At 42.1% G+C, this 18,183-nt stretch overlaps 6 non-coding genes across 6 annotated transcripts; 5 read left to right on the plus strand and 1 right to left on the minus strand.

Annotated features, from left to right (window-relative positions):
* Positions 1 to 7,370: 7,370 nt before the first annotated feature.
* Positions 7,371 to 7,452, minus strand: trnas-gcu (transfer RNA serine (anticodon GCU)). The gene has a single exon. It is a non-coding gene; the product is annotated as a tRNA-Ser (tRNA).
* Positions 7,453 to 8,575: 1,123 nt separating this feature from the next.
* Positions 8,576 to 8,649, plus strand: trnai-aau (transfer RNA isoleucine (anticodon AAU)). Its single transcript has one exon. It is a non-coding gene; the product is annotated as a tRNA-Ile (tRNA).
* Positions 8,650 to 10,748: 2,099 nt separating this feature from the next.
* On the plus strand, positions 10,749 to 10,821 carry trnar-ucg (transfer RNA arginine (anticodon UCG)). Its single transcript has one exon. It is a non-coding gene; the product is annotated as a tRNA-Arg (tRNA).
* A 503-nt stretch (positions 10,822 to 11,324) lies between these two features.
* trnai-aau (transfer RNA isoleucine (anticodon AAU)) lies at positions 11,325 to 11,398 on the plus strand. Its single transcript has one exon. It is a non-coding gene; the product is annotated as a tRNA-Ile (tRNA).
* A 737-nt stretch (positions 11,399 to 12,135) lies between these two features.
* On the plus strand, positions 12,136 to 12,208 carry trnar-ucg (transfer RNA arginine (anticodon UCG)). The gene has a single exon. It is a non-coding gene; the product is annotated as a tRNA-Arg (tRNA).
* A 503-nt stretch (positions 12,209 to 12,711) lies between these two features.
* Positions 12,712 to 12,785, plus strand: trnai-aau (transfer RNA isoleucine (anticodon AAU)). The gene has a single exon. It is a non-coding gene; the product is annotated as a tRNA-Ile (tRNA).
* The last annotated feature ends 5,398 nt before the right edge of the window (positions 12,786 to 18,183 follow it).

Below are 18,183 nucleotides of genomic sequence, written 5' to 3' on the forward strand. Positions count from 1 at the left end.
CTGAACATATCACAGATGTATTTTGGGCCTAAACCGTTCTGGGATTTGTAAACCATCAGCAGGCTTTTAAAATCTATTCTGTGACTGACTGGAAGCCAGTGTAAAGATTTTAAGACTGGTGTGATGTGTTCAGATCTCTTAGTCCGGGTTAAAACTCTAGCAGCAGCGTTCTGGATGAGCTGCAGATGTTTAATGCTCTTTTTGGGGGACTCAACGAAGAAAAGACTTCAGCCTGAAAAGTTGTCCACAAGACAAAATGTATAAAATATGAAGTATACTATTAATTTAAGATGGCTCTGTCAGAAGTCAGCCATGGTGCCTGAACAGTTTAAGCAATGAACCTGTATTTAATTTGGCCAAAGGTCATTTCTATCCGTGCCCTTGTTGTAGCATGTGCATGTGCATGTGCATGTGCATGTGCATGTGCATGTGCATGTGCATGCCCTTGTTCCTGGATCAGGATATGGCGTGAGGAGGTACGGCCAGCATGCATAGCCTCTGTCCCCAAGCAGGACACCATTGAACTCTCCTGCAGAATAAGAGAAATATTGGATGGATATACATGTGTTAAGACTTGGCAATTGGATGCAATGTGTGCCTTATATGGCTATCTATAATAAAGTATGACGAGCACTAGTGCTGGGCGGTATACCGGTTCACACCGAATACTGGTTTATAATTTCATTATGATATGAAATTTTAATATACCGCCATACCGGTGTATTTGATTACACAACGGGGGGGAATGCTGCGTCGTGCGACATTGTTTGAGACGGGACCGTTTTCAGTGTTGCGCTTCTAAACACGCATGTTTACTGTCTATGGGTGCGAGGTGGTAATAAGCACTTGCGTTACGCGAAGGTGAAGGTGGATAGCAGTGTTTCCCACACATAGACTAATTTGTGGCGGTGCGCCACAGATTAAACACCGGCCGCCACATATTGCGTTTCGTTGTTATTATTTTTTTTTACGCTATTTAAAAAATACTCGTATTCGTTAAGCTGCATTTCCTTTCCCTGCTCTCCCTCCGTCTCTCTGTCAGCCTACACACACACACACACACAGCCCCTCCCCTCCGTGCACACCGCGTGTGTCTCCATCAGCGAGATCATCCCTGGAAGCGTGGAAGCTTGCTAGCTTCAGCGTCGCATTAAAAAAGTCCTATAAAAATATTTTATATTTTTAATACAATGTTGTCCCGTCCCGACCCGACCCATAGCAAACAAGCGATTACGCCTTCTTTATAAAGTTAACTAGTCGCAAGTTTGTCGTAAAAATAAAAAAATAAAAAATGTAGTTGGGTTGTCGAGGTCTAAACACTAGCAGCTGTGATTCAAATAAAGTAGGTTTTTTAAACTCTTACACTGAATGTTTGCTGCTTCAATCCAGATGAGTATTGAAAAATATTTTCCGCGATTCAAAAAGAGACGTGCGTGTTGAGGATGAGGAGCAGCCTGAACCGGAGGTATCAGTCTGAAACAGCTGAACAGTCCGACCAGTGTAATTAGCTATGTTAATAATTTGTTTACAATGAAGATGTGAATATTAATACAATAAAGTTCTGTGTGACCAATTATTAACGAAGGAATTATTTTGAAGAATTTTTATTTTTAGTTTTATTTCTGTTCTCAATCTGTAGAAAATGCTGTGAACACCTAATTATGCACGAAAAAAAAATACCGTGATATACCGTGAAACCGTGATACCGTGAAAAAATACCGTTATAAGTATTTTAGGTCATACCGCCCAGCACTAACGAGCACTTTAAATTCCTTAAGATGACCTCTACACCTGACCTCTCATTAGATCACCAAAATTCTGCCTATGCTACACCTTACTTCAAAAGTACACTCCTTCAGGTCAGTAAAATTCTTGCACCTTGTGCAAACCTCTGTGCCAGTGAGGATGCTCGGAAGATTCTAGAATCATGAACTGATCCCGGCCATTTAGCCTCAATGTTGGAAATGAAATGACCTCCATCACAGATCATCTGTATGCACGGAGGATAGGAGTCAATGATGAGCTTTCACAGGGCATAAATGTAACATTGCTCAGCATTACTCAAAGGGGTTGATGTGGTATTTTTCAAAATGAGAAATCCAGTTCAGAGTCTATGGACAATTATCCCCAAGTGTACCTGTACATTTAGGATATGGAAAAATGTTCGATTTACATAGTCAGCCTCCACGAGTCCAGCAGGGGCCTGGACAATGTGACAATGTTTAAATCCAGGCTGAAAACAGTTCTATTTAGATGTGCATATTACACCTGAAAGTATCTTATCTGCACTCTTCACTTTTAAATTAATTAATTAATTAAGATTTCTTTGTTTTTTGGAATAATTTTATTGCCTTCTTGTGATTTTATGTAGCTGTAAACCACTTTGAATTGCCTTGTGTACGAATTGTGCTCTATAAATTGCCTTGCCTTGGATGCGTACATGGGTACAGTGTAGTGCACCGATAACATTAGGGAAGCCTGAGGGAGATGATGAACTTAATGCAAATACTTCAGCCAGTAGGTTGTTTTACATTATCGGCTACTGTAAATGTGGAGCAGCAGCCTGAAAGGTCAAAGGTCCCCCCGACATTCGCCATACTGACACTTCCTCTGTTCAAGTCTTAACTCAAAACCCATCTGTTTAACTTTGCTTACCTCCATTTATTGCTCCGTTCTGTGTATTTTTAATATGGTAAGCTGTTTTAATTCCTGCGTTTTATCTAATATCTTGTTTGTACAGTGTCCTTGACTGTTTTGAAAGGAGCTGTCAATAATTTGTATCATTAACATTATTACCTGTCCCCATTTTTCTGAGTCTGGTCCTACGTGGGTAGATCGGATGTTTGTTAGGTATTGATTAGTTTTAATGAATACCATGTTCTCTCTCATTTAATTTCATGTTCAATACGTGTGTATAGTTGCGTTTTTTTAGTTGCACTGGCACCGACTGATTGATTTTTTGAGACAGTGAAAGTGGTGATATGATAACCACAGTTTTTGTTTCGTTTTTTAGACAAGACATGAGTTGCGGGAGCGCAGAATTCTTGGTGAACATTTCTTTCCGGAGTCTGTTTCAGCCGGTCGGACATTTTTTGAGTTGCAGCTAAGCGAAGCTTCAACTTTAGCCTGCCCGGGACCAGGCTAGTTCAGCAGCATAAATTACCATGGTTACTCAGCAGGCGTTCAAATAAGCCACGTTCATGAAACGGAACTCTCACTAAATTTAGCCAGAAGTAGCGAAATAAGCCAGGCTTTCCGCTAAGCCAGCTTCTAGGAATACCCCCCAACTCTGAAAACCTTTCTACACACTCTTAATTCAAACTTGTTTGGTGTGTACATGAGTGTCCTCTAATGTCCACTTTTCTGATATAAGTAAGAAAAAAGAATTATTGTGTCAAAAGACTGAAATCTTTCACTTTTGTTAAATAGATCAGAGGATCGTTTACCCGATTTCTTAAAGTTGTGTTTTTTATTTTAAATAGTCACGTGGATAAGGCACTGAACTCCTAAGCCAGGGATTGTGGGTTCAAGTCCCATCAGAGGTGTGTAGCAGAGTGGCACAGCGGAAGCGTACTGGGCCCATAACCCAGAGGTCGATGGACTGAAACCGTCCTCTGCTATTTTATAACTTTTCAAATCAAACTCAACATCTCTCATTATAAAAACCTGGAAAAGATGATATAACATTTATCAACATCACAATTGACACTTGACCAACTCTGAAACCCTTTCTACACACTCTAAATTTGAACTCGTTTGGTGTGCATATGAGTGTCCTCCAATGTCCACTTTTCTGATATAAGTAAGAAAAAAGAATTATTGTGTCAAAAGACTGAAATCTTTCACTTTTGTTAAATGGATTAGAGGATCGTTTACCCGATTTCTTTAAGCTGTGTTTTTTATTTTGAATAGTCACGTGGATAAGGCACTGGCCTCCTAAGCCAGGGATTGTGGGTTCGAGTCCCATCTGAGGTGTGTAGCAGAGTGGCGCAGCGGAAGCGTGCTGGGCCCATAACCCAGAGGTCGATGGACCGAAACCATCCTCTGCTATGTATAACTTTTCAAATTAACATCTCTCATTAAAAAAAACCTGGAAAAGATGATGTAACATTCAGCAACATCACAATTGACACTTGACCAACTCTGAAAGCCTTTCTACACACTCTTAATTCAAACTCGTTTGGTGTGCATATGAGTGTCCTCCAATGTCCACTTTTCTGATATAAGTAAGAAAAAAGAATTATTGTGTCAAAAGACTGAAATCTTTCACTTTTGTTAAATGGATTAGAGGATTGTTTACCCGATTTCTTAAAGTTGTGTTTTTTATTTTGAACAGTCACGTGGATAAGGCACTGGCCTCCTAAGCCAGGGGTTGTGGGTTCGAGTCCGTTCTGAGGTGTATAGCAGAGTGGCGCAGCGGAAGCGTGCTGGGCCCATAACCCAGAGGTCGATGGACCGAAGCCATCCTCTGCTATGTATACTTTTTCAAATCAAACTCAGCATCTCTCATTAAAAAAACCTGGAAAAGATGTTGTAACATTCAGCAACATCACAATTGACACTTGACCAACTCTGAAACCCTTTCTACACACTCTTAATTTGAACTCGTTTGGTGTGCACATGAGTGTCCTCCAATGTCCACTTTTCTGATATAAGTAAGAAAAAAGAATTATTGTGTCAAAAGACTGAAATCTTTCACTTTTGTTAAATGGATTAGAGGATCGTTTACCCAATTTCTTTAAGTTGTGTTTTTTATTTTGAATAGTCACATGGAGGGGGCTGCACGGTGGTGTGGTGGTTAGCACCGTCGCCTCACAGCAAGAAGGTTCCAGGTTCAACACCCAGCTGGGGCCTTTCTGTGTGGAGTTTGCATGTTCTCCCCGTGTATGCGTGGGTTCTCTCCGGGTACTCCGGCTTCCTCCCACTGTCCAAAAATCATGCATGTTAGGTTGATTGGCATCTCTAAATTGTCCTTAGGAGTGAGTGTGAGCGTGCATGGTTGTTTGTCCCGTTTGTCTCTATGTGGCCCTGCGATGGACTGGCGGCCTGTCCAGGGTGTACCCCGCCTCTCGCCCATTGACTGCTGGGATAGGCTCCAGCCCGCCCGCGACCCGATCGACGGATTCAGTGGTATAGATAATGGATGGATGGATGGATAGTCACGTGGATAAGGCACTGGCCTCCTAAGCCAGGGATTGTGGGTTCAAGTCCCATCTGAGGTGTGTAGCAGAGTGGCGCAGCGGAAGCGTGCTGGGCCCATAACCCAGAGGTTGATGGACCGAAACCATCCTCTGCTATGTATACATTTTCAAATCAACATCTCTCATTAAAAAAACCTGGAAAAGATGATGTAACATTCAGCAACATCACAGTTGACACTTGACCAACTCTGAAACCCTTTCTACACACTCTTAACTCAAACTCGTTTGGTGTGCACGAGTGTCCTCCAATGTCCACTTTTCTGATATAAGTAAGAAAAAAGAATTATTGTGTCAAAAGACTGAAATCTTTCACTTTTGTTAAATGGATTAGAGGATCGTTTACCCAATTTCTTTAAGTTGTGTTTTTTATTTTGAATAGTCACGTGGATAAGGCACTGGCCTCCTAAGCCAGGGATTGTGGGTTCGAGTCCCAGCAGAGATGTGTAGCAGAGTGGCGCAGCGGAAGCGTGCTGGGCCCATAACCCAGAGGTCGATGGACCGAAACCATCCTGTCCTATGTATAAATTTTCAAATCAAACTTATCATCTCTCTCTAAAAAGGAACCTGGAAAACATTATGTGACATTCATAGCATCAAAATTGACACTTGACAGACTAAGAAACCCTTTCTACACACTCTTAATTCAAACTCGTTTGGTGTGGACATGAGTGTCCTCCAATGTCCACTTTTCTGATATTAGTAAGAAAAAAGAATTATTGCGTCAAAAGACTGAAATCTTTCACTTTTGTTAAATGGATTAGAGGATCGTTTACCCGATTTCTTTAAGTTGTGTTTTTTATTTGGAATAGTCACGTGGATAAGGCACTGGCCTCCTAAGCCAGGGATTGTGGGTTCGAGTCCCATCTGAGGTGTGTAGCAGAGTGGCGCAGCAGAAGCGTCCTGGGCCCATAACCCAGAGGTCGAAGGACAGAAACCATCCTCTGCTATGTATACATTTTAAATCAAACTCAACATCTCTCAATAAAAAAAAAAAACCTGTTAAAGATGATGTAACATTCAGCAACATCACAATTGACACTTGACCAACTCTGAAACCCTTTCTACACACTCTTAATTTGAACTCGTTTGGTGTGCACATGAGTGTCCTCCAATGTCCACTTTTCTGATATAAGTAAGAAAAAAGAATTATTGTGTCAAAAGACTGAAATCTTTCACTTTTGTTAAATGGATTAGAGGATCGTTTACCCGATTTCTTTAAGTTGTGTTTTTTACTTTGAACAGTCACGTGGATAAGGCACTGGCCTCCTAAGCCAGGGATTGTGGGGTCGAGTCCCATCAGAAGTGTGTACCAGAGTGGCGCAGCGGAAGCGTGCTGGGCCCATAACCCAGAGATCAATGGACCGAAGCCATCCTCTGCTATGTAAAAATTTTCAAATCAAACTCATCATCTCTCACTAAAAAAGAACCTGGAAAACATTATGTGACATTCATAGCATCAAAATTGACACTTGACCAACTCTGAAACCCTTTCTACACACTCTTAATTTGAACTCGTTTGGTGTGCACATGAGTGTCCTCCAATGTCCACTTTTCTGATATAAGTAAGAAAAAAGAATTATTGTGTCAAAAGACTGAAATCTTTCACTTTTGTTAAATGGATTAGAGGATCGTTTACCCGATTTCTTTAATTTGTTTTTTTTATTTTGAATACTCACGTGTATCTATTTGATACATTCAACCACTCTGAAAGACACTCTGAGAAAAACAAACAAGCTTCAGTTGTGAGATCTATTTCTTTTTGATGTATCAAGGAATGGATCGTTTGGTCAGAAATGGTTGTTAATTTTGGAAGTGCTAAGAATGTAGCAAAGAAAGGGGAATTAGCTCAAATGGTAGAGCGCTTGCTTTGCATGTGAGAAGTAGTGGGATCGACGCCTGCGTTCTCCAGTCATCTTTCCTTTGTTCTTGTGCTCTGTGGAGGAAATGATTAACAGCTGGATGTGGCAAACGTGGGTGTAAACTGAAAGAAAGACAGCTCTTTCACATTAGCCTGAAGTCAGACTCAAAATTCTTCATTATAGATTCAATCGCCCAAATGAACTTAGTGTAAGCAAATAAAAATATTGCGACAAAAGCATTGTTTGAAAAGCCTGCTTGTAAAAAGTCGAATCAGAAATATTAACAAACCAAACACTTGAAATTCAAAGCCAACAAGAATGAGATTCGACCCCATGCGTGCAAAGCACAATGGATTAGCAGTCCATCGCCTTAACCACTCGGCCACCTCGTCCTCTCGCTTGTAAGTTTGACCATAAAAATTTCCGTCTTAAACTACAGCTGGTATAATTTCGATCTCAAATTGAAGCCTCATTAGATACACTGGCCTTGCGTGCAGAGGGTATGAATTCATCCCCCTTTCACAAAAATAGAATCATTATTATCTAAATGTGGTTTCATGTAGGGATGTTTGATTTAAAATTGGGCGAAACAAAAGCAATTGCACTTGGGACAAGTCAAATTTAGGGTTGGGGTTATTACAATCTCTTCAGTATATACCCAAATCCATTCATTTAGTCACCACTCATAAGGAGTTACCAGAGGTGAGCGTTGGAAGGAAGATCCACTGGTAGAACGAGCTCCTCCAGTCGTGGTCAAAATGGTCTGATCCCTAAACTCTTCCACTTGAGGCAGCAACTGGTTCTAAGCAAGAAGAGGGCCCTCAACCCTTTTCCAACTAAGGATCAGAGCCTCAGACTTGGAGGTACAATTTTATTCCTGGCTGTTTCAGACTTGGCAGCAGACCACCCCTGTGCCAGCTGGATGACTCTGGTGAGACCATGTGGCCTAACGGACAAGGCGTCTGACTTCGGATCAGAAGATTGAAGGTTCGAGTCCCTTCGTGGTTGTCTTGTTTAGTTGTATGCTGTCATTACTGTACAGAAATCAAGAGCATTGTACTGAGTACTAACCAAATAAACACATGGTGAAAGCTGGTAAGTACTTTGCTAGTTGTACTCCACGTCAGAAATTCTCTGAATGGCATGCCATTACAGTAGGAGGATTTTACCAGTCTGTTACTGGTAAAAAAAAAACTCCAAAGTTAAGCTGATGTTGCGCACTGATCTTGGCTTCCCCATACTGCCTACGTTAAAGCTATAAAAAAGATGAGAGACTTGAATGAGTAAATTCTATCACGTCGAGTCATTGTAGCATTTAACAAATGATAAAATAATTGCTTTGAAAGCAATTTTTTGAAGAACTAAAAGTCTTTCAACTCACCTGCTGATAACATCCAAATCCGCAATACCAAAGGCAAGCTGTATAGAATGTTTGTGTGACTTAAAAAAGTAACAGAGAAAACACTGATAGCACTTATTCTGGCACAAATTTGCCCATAGGGCAACTCAAAATCAGGCCGGTTAGCTCAGCTGGTCAGAGCGTGGTGCTAATAACGCCAAGGTCATGGGTTCAATCCCCATACTGGCCAAAGTTTCACAGACATCAGTGACAATGCCACATGTGTAGGTGCCCTTCCATAACACATGACTTTTAAAGATATATCAATATATTTGATGCTGCTTGTCCTGGAACGGATCACAGGGGAGGCGGTGTGAGCAGACATCCCGAGCCCCGCTTCTCACAAGACATAATCTACACCAGGGGTCTTCAACGTTTTACAGGCCAGGGACCCCCAAACTGATGGAGAGTTGGAGCAGGGACCCCCTACTATTTATATGGCATACAATTGTGTTTTATATTTAACGGGGCCTAGTGCCGTGTATAAACATAGGTCCTCTGTTATTGTACATTCAATACTAAGCTTTTCAAATAATACACAGGTTAATATATTTTATTTTAAACATGTGCAAGGTACAGGGTGGCCGTGCCACTGCTTTTTATAAACAAACATCTTGCATACAACACTGAGCTATTCAAATAATCCACAGATTTTAACTTTAGCCCCCTGGAGTCTAAGGCCTTTTCAGAGACTTTGAGGCAGTTGTCACCACCTTGACATTTTCAAGTATTTCAACTAACTGTAAACATCAAAGCAAAAGTGACACATATGGTTGTATTCGGAAAAGCCTAACAAAAAACAATTTGAGCGCTAAGTGAATGTAATACAAACAAGTTTTATTTAAATTGAGGGGAAACACAACTGTACAAAAAAACAAGTTTTAGAGGTCTTCAAACAGTGCAAGAAAACACACTATAAATGTATCTAGCCAAGACTTTTGAAGGTTGAACCTTGTAAACAAAAGTGTTGGCTGCATAAAAGTAAAAAGTGCAGTCAGAAATGTTTTTTTGTTTTCACACAAACTGTAAAAAAGTAATTCTGACTCCAGGCATTGTCTCTGAGAGTTGAATACAAATTAGATGGGTGTGGAACACCCCTGATTCCCCCCATCCCCCTGTCACTCTCCATGTGATAAATGTCTGTCACTGGCAGGACATTGCTGCCTTCCCCCACATGCTGGCTGAATGGGGCGTGTTCTCACCTGTAAATAGCCACTCAATCACCTGGTACTTTACATGTGACTAGCGATAGGTGTGGCCTAGGAGGCTGCTGCAGTCTGAGACTACAGAAAATCCAAAGATTTCTGTTCACTCTCTTTAAAAAGGGCCACCTATATAATTTATTTTAATATATATATATTTGAAAACTAGAAGTTTCAAGGTTTTTAATGGTGTCACTTATATGTTTCAATGACAAAAACTTACAGAGTTACAGATGTGTTTTTGGAAATGTGTAAAAAAATCCTGCCGGCGGGATTTAGACTCCAGAGTGTTTGCATGTAGATGGGACAATGAATCCTCAAACCATCTGTGGATGGCACATGTTTGCACACAATTTGTGAGAAAAAACTGTTTGGAAAAAAAAAAAAAAAACTTTAAATATATATATTTTTTTTAAATCGTCTAATCAACCAAAGATTTCGCGACCCCCCTGCAGTACCTCCACGGACCCCCTGGGGGTCGCAGACCCCCTGTTGAAGACCTCTGATCTACACCTCTTCTCGGGTGGACACACAGAAGTACCAATGCAAGACCAGCATGGTTTATTTCTTGTGAGTCCTGGACCTTCCCTCAGGCCTCCTCACTGTGCAACCGATCCAAAATATCTCCCCTGGGGGAAATCTACATGATATTCTGACCAGATGCCCATACCGCCTGATCTGGCTTCATTCAAAGAAGAGTGGCAGAGACTGTATTCTCAGCGTATTCCAGATGACTACGCTTATCACCCTGATCCAAGAGGGTGAGCCTAATCACCACAGAGTGGAAGATGATTTCAGCCCTAATGCATTCGCAATCTCATTCATTTAGTCACCACTCATACGGAGTGACCAGAGGTGAGCGTTGGAAGGAAGATCGACTGGTAGAATGAAATCCTCCAGTCGTGGTCAAAATGGTCTGATCCCTAAACTCTTCCACTTGAGGCAGCAACTGGTTCTAAGCAAGAAGAGGGCCCTCGACCTTTTTCCAACAGAGGATCAGAGCCTCAGACTTGGAGGCACAATTTTATTCCTGGCTGTTTCAGACTTGGCAGCAGACCACCCCTGTACCGCCAGATGACTTATGTGAGACCATGTGGCCTAAGGGACAAGGCGTCTGACTTCGGATCAGAAGATTGAGGGTTCGAGTCCCTCCGTGGTTGTCTTTTTTAGTTGTATGCTGTCATTACTGTACAGAAATCAAGAGCACTGTACTGAGTACTAACCAAATAAACACATGGTGAAAGCTGCTAAGTACTTTGCTAGTTGTACTCCATGTCAGAAATCCTCTGAATGGGATGCCATTAAAGTCGGAGGATTTTACCAGTCTGTTACTGGTAAAAAAATCCAAAGTTAAGCTGATGTTGCGCAGTGATCTTGGCTTCCCCACACTGCCTATACTCAAGCTATTCAAAAAGAAGAGAGACTTGAATGAGTAAGTTCTATCACCTCGAGTCATTGGAGCATATAACAAATGATAAAATAATTGCATTGAAAGGATTTTTTGAAGAACTAAAAGTCTTTCAACTCACCTGCTGATAATATCCAAATCCGCAAAATCAAAGGCAAGCTGTATAGAATGTTTGTGTGACTTAAATAGGTAACAGAGAAAACACTGAGAGCACTTATTCTGGCACAAAATTGCTCATAGGGACACTCAAAAAATGGCCGGTTAGCTCAGCTGGTCAGAGCGTGGTGCTAATAACGCCAAGGTCATGGGTTCAATCCCCATACTGGCCACAAACATCAGCAACAACGGCACATGTGTAGGCGCCCTTCCATAACACATGACTTTTAAAGATATATCAATATATTTGATGCTGCTTGTCCTGGAACGGATCACTGGGGAAGCGGTGTGAGCAGACATCCCTAGCCCCGCTTCTCACAGGACATAATCTACACCTCTTCTCGGGTGGACACACAGAAATACCAATGCAAGACCAGCATGGTTTATTTCTTGTGAGTCCTGGACCTTCCCTCAGGCCTCCTCACCGTGCAACTGATCCAAAATATCTCCCCTGGGGGGAATCTACATGATACTCTGACCAGATGCCCATACCGCCTGATCTGGCTTCATTCAAAGAAGAGTGGCAGAGACTGTATTCTCAGCGTATTCCAGATGACTACGCTTATCACCCTGATCCAAGAGGGTGAGCCTAATCACCACAGAGTGGAAGATGATTTCAGCCCTAATGCATTCGCAATCTCATTCATTTAGTCACCACTCATAAGGAGTGACCAGAGGTGAGCGTTGGAAGGAAGATCGACTGGTAGAATGAAATCCTCCAGTCGTGGTCAAAATGGTCTGATCCCTAAATTCTTCCACTTGAGGCAGCAACTGGTTCTAAGCAAGAAGAGGGCCCTCGACCATTTTCCCAACAGAGAATCAGAGCCTCAGACTTGGAGGCACAATTTTATTCCTGGCTGTTTCAGACTTGGCAGCAGACCACCCCTGTACCGCCAGATGACTTATGTGAGACCATGTGGCCTAAGGGACAAGGCGTCTGACTTCGGATCAGAAGATTGAGGGTTCGAGTCCCTCCGTGGTTGTCTATTTTAGTTGTATGCTGTCATTACTGTACAGAAATAAAGAGCACTGTACTAAGTACTAACCAAATAAACACATGGTGAAAGCTGCTAAGTACTTTGCTAGTTGTACTCCATGTCAGAAATCCTCTGAATGGGATGCCATTAAAGTCGGAGGATTTTACCAGTCTGTTACTGGTAAAAAAATCCAAAGTTAAGCTGATGTTGTGCAGTGATCTTGGCTTCCCCACACTGCCTATACTCAAGCTATTCAAAAAGAAGAGAGACTTGAATGAGTAAGTTCTATCACCTCGAGTCATTGGAGCATATAACAAATGATAAAATAATTGCATTGAAAGGATTTTTTGAAGAACTAAAAGTCTTTCAACTCACCTGCTGATAATATCCAAATCCGCAAAATCAAAGGCAAGCTGTATAGAATGTTTGTGTGACTTAAATAGGTAACAGAGAAAACACTGAGAGCACTTATTCTGGCACAAAATTGCTCATAGGGACACTCAAAAAATGGCCGGTTAGCTCAGCTGGTCAGAGCGTGGTGCTAATAACGCCAACGTCATGGGTTCAATCCCCATACTGGCCACAAACATCAGCAACAATGGCACATGTGTAGGCGCCCTTCCATAACACATGACTTTTAAAGATATATCAATATATTTGATGCTGCTTGTCCTGGAACGGATCACTGGGGAAGCGGTGTGAGCAGACATCCCTAGCCCCGCTTCTCACAGGACATAATCTACACCTCTTCTCAGGTGGACACACAGAAATACCAATTGCAAGACCAGCAATGTATTATTTCTTGTGAGTCCTGGACCTTCCCTCAGGCCTCCTCACCGTGCAACTGATCCAAAATATCTCCCCTGGGGGAAATCTACATGATACTCTGACCAGATGCCCATACCGCCTGATCTGGCTTCATTCAAAGAAGAGTGGCAGAGACTGTATTCTCAGCGTATTCCAGATGACTACGCTTATCACCCTGATCCAAGAGGGTGAGCCTAATCACCTAGCCCTGCTTCTCACAGGACATAATCTACACCTCTTCTCGGGTTTACACACAGAAATACCAATGCAAGACCAGCATGGTTTATTTCTTGTGAGTCCTGGACCTTCCCTCAGGCCTCCTCACCGTGCAACTGATCCAAAATATCTCCCCTGGGGGGAATCTACATGATACTCTGACCAGATGCCCATACCGCCTGATCTGGCTTCATTCAAAGAAGAGCGGCAGAGACTGTATTCTCAGCGTATTCCAGATGACTACGCTCATCACCCTGATCCAAGAGGGTGAGCCTAATCATCACAGAGTGGAAGATGATTTCAGCCCTTATGCATTCGCAATCTCATTCATTTAGTCACCACTCATAAGGAGTTACCAGAGGTGAGCGTTGGAAGGAAGATCGACTGGTAGAATGAAATCCTCCAGTCGTGGTCAAAATGGTCTGATCCCTAAACTCTTCCACTTGAGGCAGCAACTGGTTCTAAGTAAGAAGAGGGCCCTCGACCTTTTTCCAACAGTGGATCAGAGCCTCAGACTTGGAGGCACAATTTTATTCCTGGCTGTTTCAGACTTGGCAGCAGACCACCCCTGTACCGGCCGGATGACTCAGGTGGGACCATGTGGCCTAACGGACAAGGCGTCTGTCTTCGGATCAGAAGATTGAGGGTTTGAGTCCCTCCGTGGTTGTCTTTTTTAGTTGTATGCTGTCATTACTGTACAGAAATCAAGAGCACTGTACTAAGTACTTACCAAATAAACACATGGTGAAAGCTGCTAAGTACTTTGCTAGTTGTACTCCATGTCAGAAATCCTCTGAATGGGATGCCATTAAAGTCGGAGGATTTTACCAGTCTGTTACTGGTAAAAAAATCCAAAGTTAAGCCGATGTTGCGCAGTGATCTTGGCTTCCCCATACTGCCTACACTCAAGCAATACAAAAAGAAGAGAGACTTGAATGAGTAAGTTCTATTACGTCGAGTCATTTGAGCATATAACAAATGATAAAATAATTGTTTTGAAAGGATTTTTTGAAGAACTAAAAGTCTTTCAACTCACCTGCTGATAATATCCAAATCCGCAAAATTAAAGGCAAGCTGTATAGAATGTTTGTGTGACTTAAATAGGTAACAGAGAAAACACTGAGAGCACTTATTCTGGCACAAAATTGGTCATAGGGAAAGTCAGTATCAGGCCGGTTAGCTCAGCTGGTCATAGAGTGGTGCTAATAAAGCCAAGGTCATGGGTTCAATCCCCATATTGGCCACGAACATCAGCAACAACGGCACATGTGTAGGCGCCCTTCCATAACACATGACTTTCAAAGATATATCAATATATTTGATGCTGCTTGTCCTGGAACGGATCACAGGGGAAGCAGTGTGAGCAGACATCCCTAGCCCCGATTCTCACAGGACATAATCTACACCTCTTCTCGGGTGGACACAGAGAGAAACCAATGCAACACCAGTAATGTATTATTTCTTGTGAGTCCTGGACCTTCCCTCAGGCCTCCTCACCGTGCAACTGATCCAAAATATCTCCCCTGGGGGGAATCTACATGATACTCTGACCAGATGCCCATACCGCCTGATCTGGCTTCATTCAAAGAAGAGTGGCAGAGACTGTATTCTCAGCGTATTCCAGATGACTACGCTTATCACCCTGATCCAAGAGGGTGAGCCTAATCACCACAGAGTGGAAGATGATTTCAGCCCTTATGCATTCGCAATCTCATTCATTTAGTCACCACTCATAAGGAGTGACCAGAGGTGAGCGTTGGAAGGAAGATCGACTGGTAGAACGAGATCCTCCAGTCGTGGTCAAAATGGTCTGATCCCTAAACTCTTCCACTTGAGGCAGCAACTGGTTCTAAGCAAGAAGAGGGCCCTCGACCTTTTTCCAACAGAGGATCAGAGCCTCAGACTTGGAGGCACAATTTTATTCCTGGCTGTTTCACACTTGGCAGCAGACCACCCCTGTACCGGCCAGATGACTCATGTGAGACCATGTGGCCTAACGGACAAGGCGTCTGACTTCGGATCAGAAGATTGAGGGTTTGAGTCCCTTTGTGGTTGTCTTGTTTAGTTGTATGCTGTCATTACTGTACAGAAATCAAGAGCACTGTACTAAGTACTAACCAAATAAACACATGGTGAAAGCTGCTAAGTACTTTGCTAGTTGTACTCCATGTCAGAAATCCTCTGAATGGGATGCCATTAAAGTCGGAGGATTTTACCAGTCTGTTACTGGTAAAAAAAATCCAAAGTTAAGCTGATGTTGCGCAGTGATCTTGGCTTCCCCATACTGCCTATACTCAAGCTATACAAAAAGAAGAGAGACTTGAACATGATCATGGCTATGACGTAGCCTAACCTAACCCCAACAGCCCCCCTCCCCCTTAGATCCCTATCTGACAGCATACCTTTTGTGATGGATACAGAGAATAAAACTCTATGTCTCCCACAGGATGATCACTCTATAGTTGAGGTAGCAGTCCGCAACTTCATTGACAATTTGTCCATTGCGAGGACACAAGCTGCACCACATCAAGGAGCCAGACAAAGGTATGATGAGATGGGCATGAGTGTAATTTATTTATTGCTCAGTATTGTCAACATCTATAATTATCAACTTAGAACATGTCCAATTAAGGCAGAACAGGGAAATTAGAAGTGCTGGCCAGAGGATCTGTATAAAGAAATAACAGAATGAGGTTCGCAAAGTCCAGTTCTTTTTAGTCTGCCAGGAAGCCCTGTTCAAGTGGCAGCAGAAAAAGTAAAATAACTTCATATAAATAAATACATACAAGGACAAATAACTTAAAACACAAATTTTGAATGTTGGCATTAGAACAGTGTTGACTTTGCATGGAAGGTGGAGTGTCTGACTTATTCTACAATGTCAGTATAATTTCATGTTATCCTAAGTCGTGTTTGTGTTCCAGCCCCCAGCCACCAATTCAGATGCAGCCACCACGGCAACAGCCAGCAGCTTCCAACACCGGAAGAGAAATGCAAAGGTAGAACAATGCTGACTTTGCATGGGATGTGGAGTGTGTGACTTATTCTATAATGTCGTTGTACTCAGTATAATTTTATGTTATCCTAAGTCGTCTTTGCGTTCCAGCCTCCAGCCACCACTCCTCATGCAGCCACCACGGCAACAGCCAGCAGCTTCCAACACTGGAAGAGAAATGCAAAGGTATGACAGTCATATGTACAGATTATCCGTCAGTTGTTACAGTTAGTAATGTTTGTGCAAATATTTGTGTTATTCATGCTTCATACCCTATGATGACATAAGTTATCACTGTGAATAGCTTAATAGAAATTAAAACATAATTTGTCTTCCTATTATCATTTTTGACCATATAGGATCATTTTCATATTTTACAGTGATTATAGCATTTAATACAGCTTATTTCATTTCTTTAATAGATCATTTCCAGCATTGTTCCAAATGAGGAGGGGCAGAGGAAAGAGGCAGAGTATTACAATTCCAGTTGGCAAATAGCTGGAATTGAATTTCTGTCTGTTACCAGAAACAACAGACAGAACTCCAAAAGATGATTTCAGGCTCCTCAGGGCAGGACTTGGAAAACGCACCATAAGCATTAATGACAATGCTGACCACACAGAGGTATTACATTTGTATGTTTTTTAGCTAAAACATACCTGAGTAAAATTCCATGGTGTTCTGCTCACTTTTTGGCACCAGACAAGGTATTGCAATGTTATCATAATGTTTGGAAAGAGACATGTTTAGTTACCTATACTATGTAAACTTCAGGAATGCATCATAACAAAAATATATTCTACATAAATTAATCTTTAATTCATGTAGATCTGTGTTATATGGACCAATAAGGGGAATATGCGTTAGCACACCATTTTCTGAGATGGCAGCACCCATTGTTATGTTCCCGCCCCGTTGGCCTGGCACATCAACTGTCGCTCTGTGCCCGATGATATTTCGCCCACGCCTTCTGCGTTTTGTGAGGTTGAAGCCAGCCTCATCCATGTAGATGAAGCTGTGCGGTGGCTCGCTTGCTTCCAGTTCCATTATACGCTATATCCAGAATACACAAAATTAGTTTTATGAGTTACATGCATTTTCATTTTGATAAGGTTACATCAAATGTATACAGCACATATTGCAACTTCTTTTCTACAGCCATAGCAAATGTGTAAAGGTCACACTTACTGTACTGTATATCACTATGCAATGTTGTACTGTTTACTGTGTAGTACGGCTACTGTATGCTCATACATGTTTTACCTGTACATAATGGTAGCGCAGCTCCTTCACTCTTTCTTCATTTCTTTCAAAGGGAACAGTGTACAGCTGTTTCATATGCATTTGGTGTCTTTTCAGTACCCTGTCAATTGTTGAGATGCTGACTGTTTGGATGTTTGCAAAGATGTTGTTGTCCTCTATAATGGCACTCTGCATCTCCCTAAGTCTTATGGCATTGTTCTCTATAACCATGGTGCAAATGGCCTCCTCCTGTTCAGGTGTGAAAAGGGGCCCTCTGCCACCCCTGTGAAGTTGTCTTGCAGTCCTATGTGGAAACAATATAGCAATGCAAAACACAAAATTGAGTAAGATAAAATGTCACTGTATGAAGTATACTTACTTATATTGTAATGTGGAATACTGTTACATTGTATGAAGCATTACAGAACAGTGCCTATTGTTGGATTACATACCTGTTCTCTCGACGAAAAGTCTGAACGATTGAGGACACAGTTGTTCTGCCAACATTTGGCTGCACCCTTCGACCAGCCTCTGCCATTGTAAGCCCATGATTGAGAACATGGTCCACAAGGGTGGCTCTGATCTCATCTGGAACGCGCATATGTCCTCGGCCTCTTCTGCCTCTTCCTCTGTTCTGCCTCCCAACTCCTCCGCCACGCAACCTCACTCCTCACTCCTCACTCCTCTTCCTCTTCCTCTTCCTCTTCCTCTTCCTCTTCCT

Source organism: Odontesthes bonariensis, chromosome 8, assembly GCF_027942865.1.
Source record: "Odontesthes bonariensis isolate fOdoBon6 chromosome 8, fOdoBon6.hap1, whole genome shotgun sequence".
NCBI lineage: Eukaryota > Metazoa > Chordata > Actinopteri > Atheriniformes > Atherinopsidae > Odontesthes > Odontesthes bonariensis.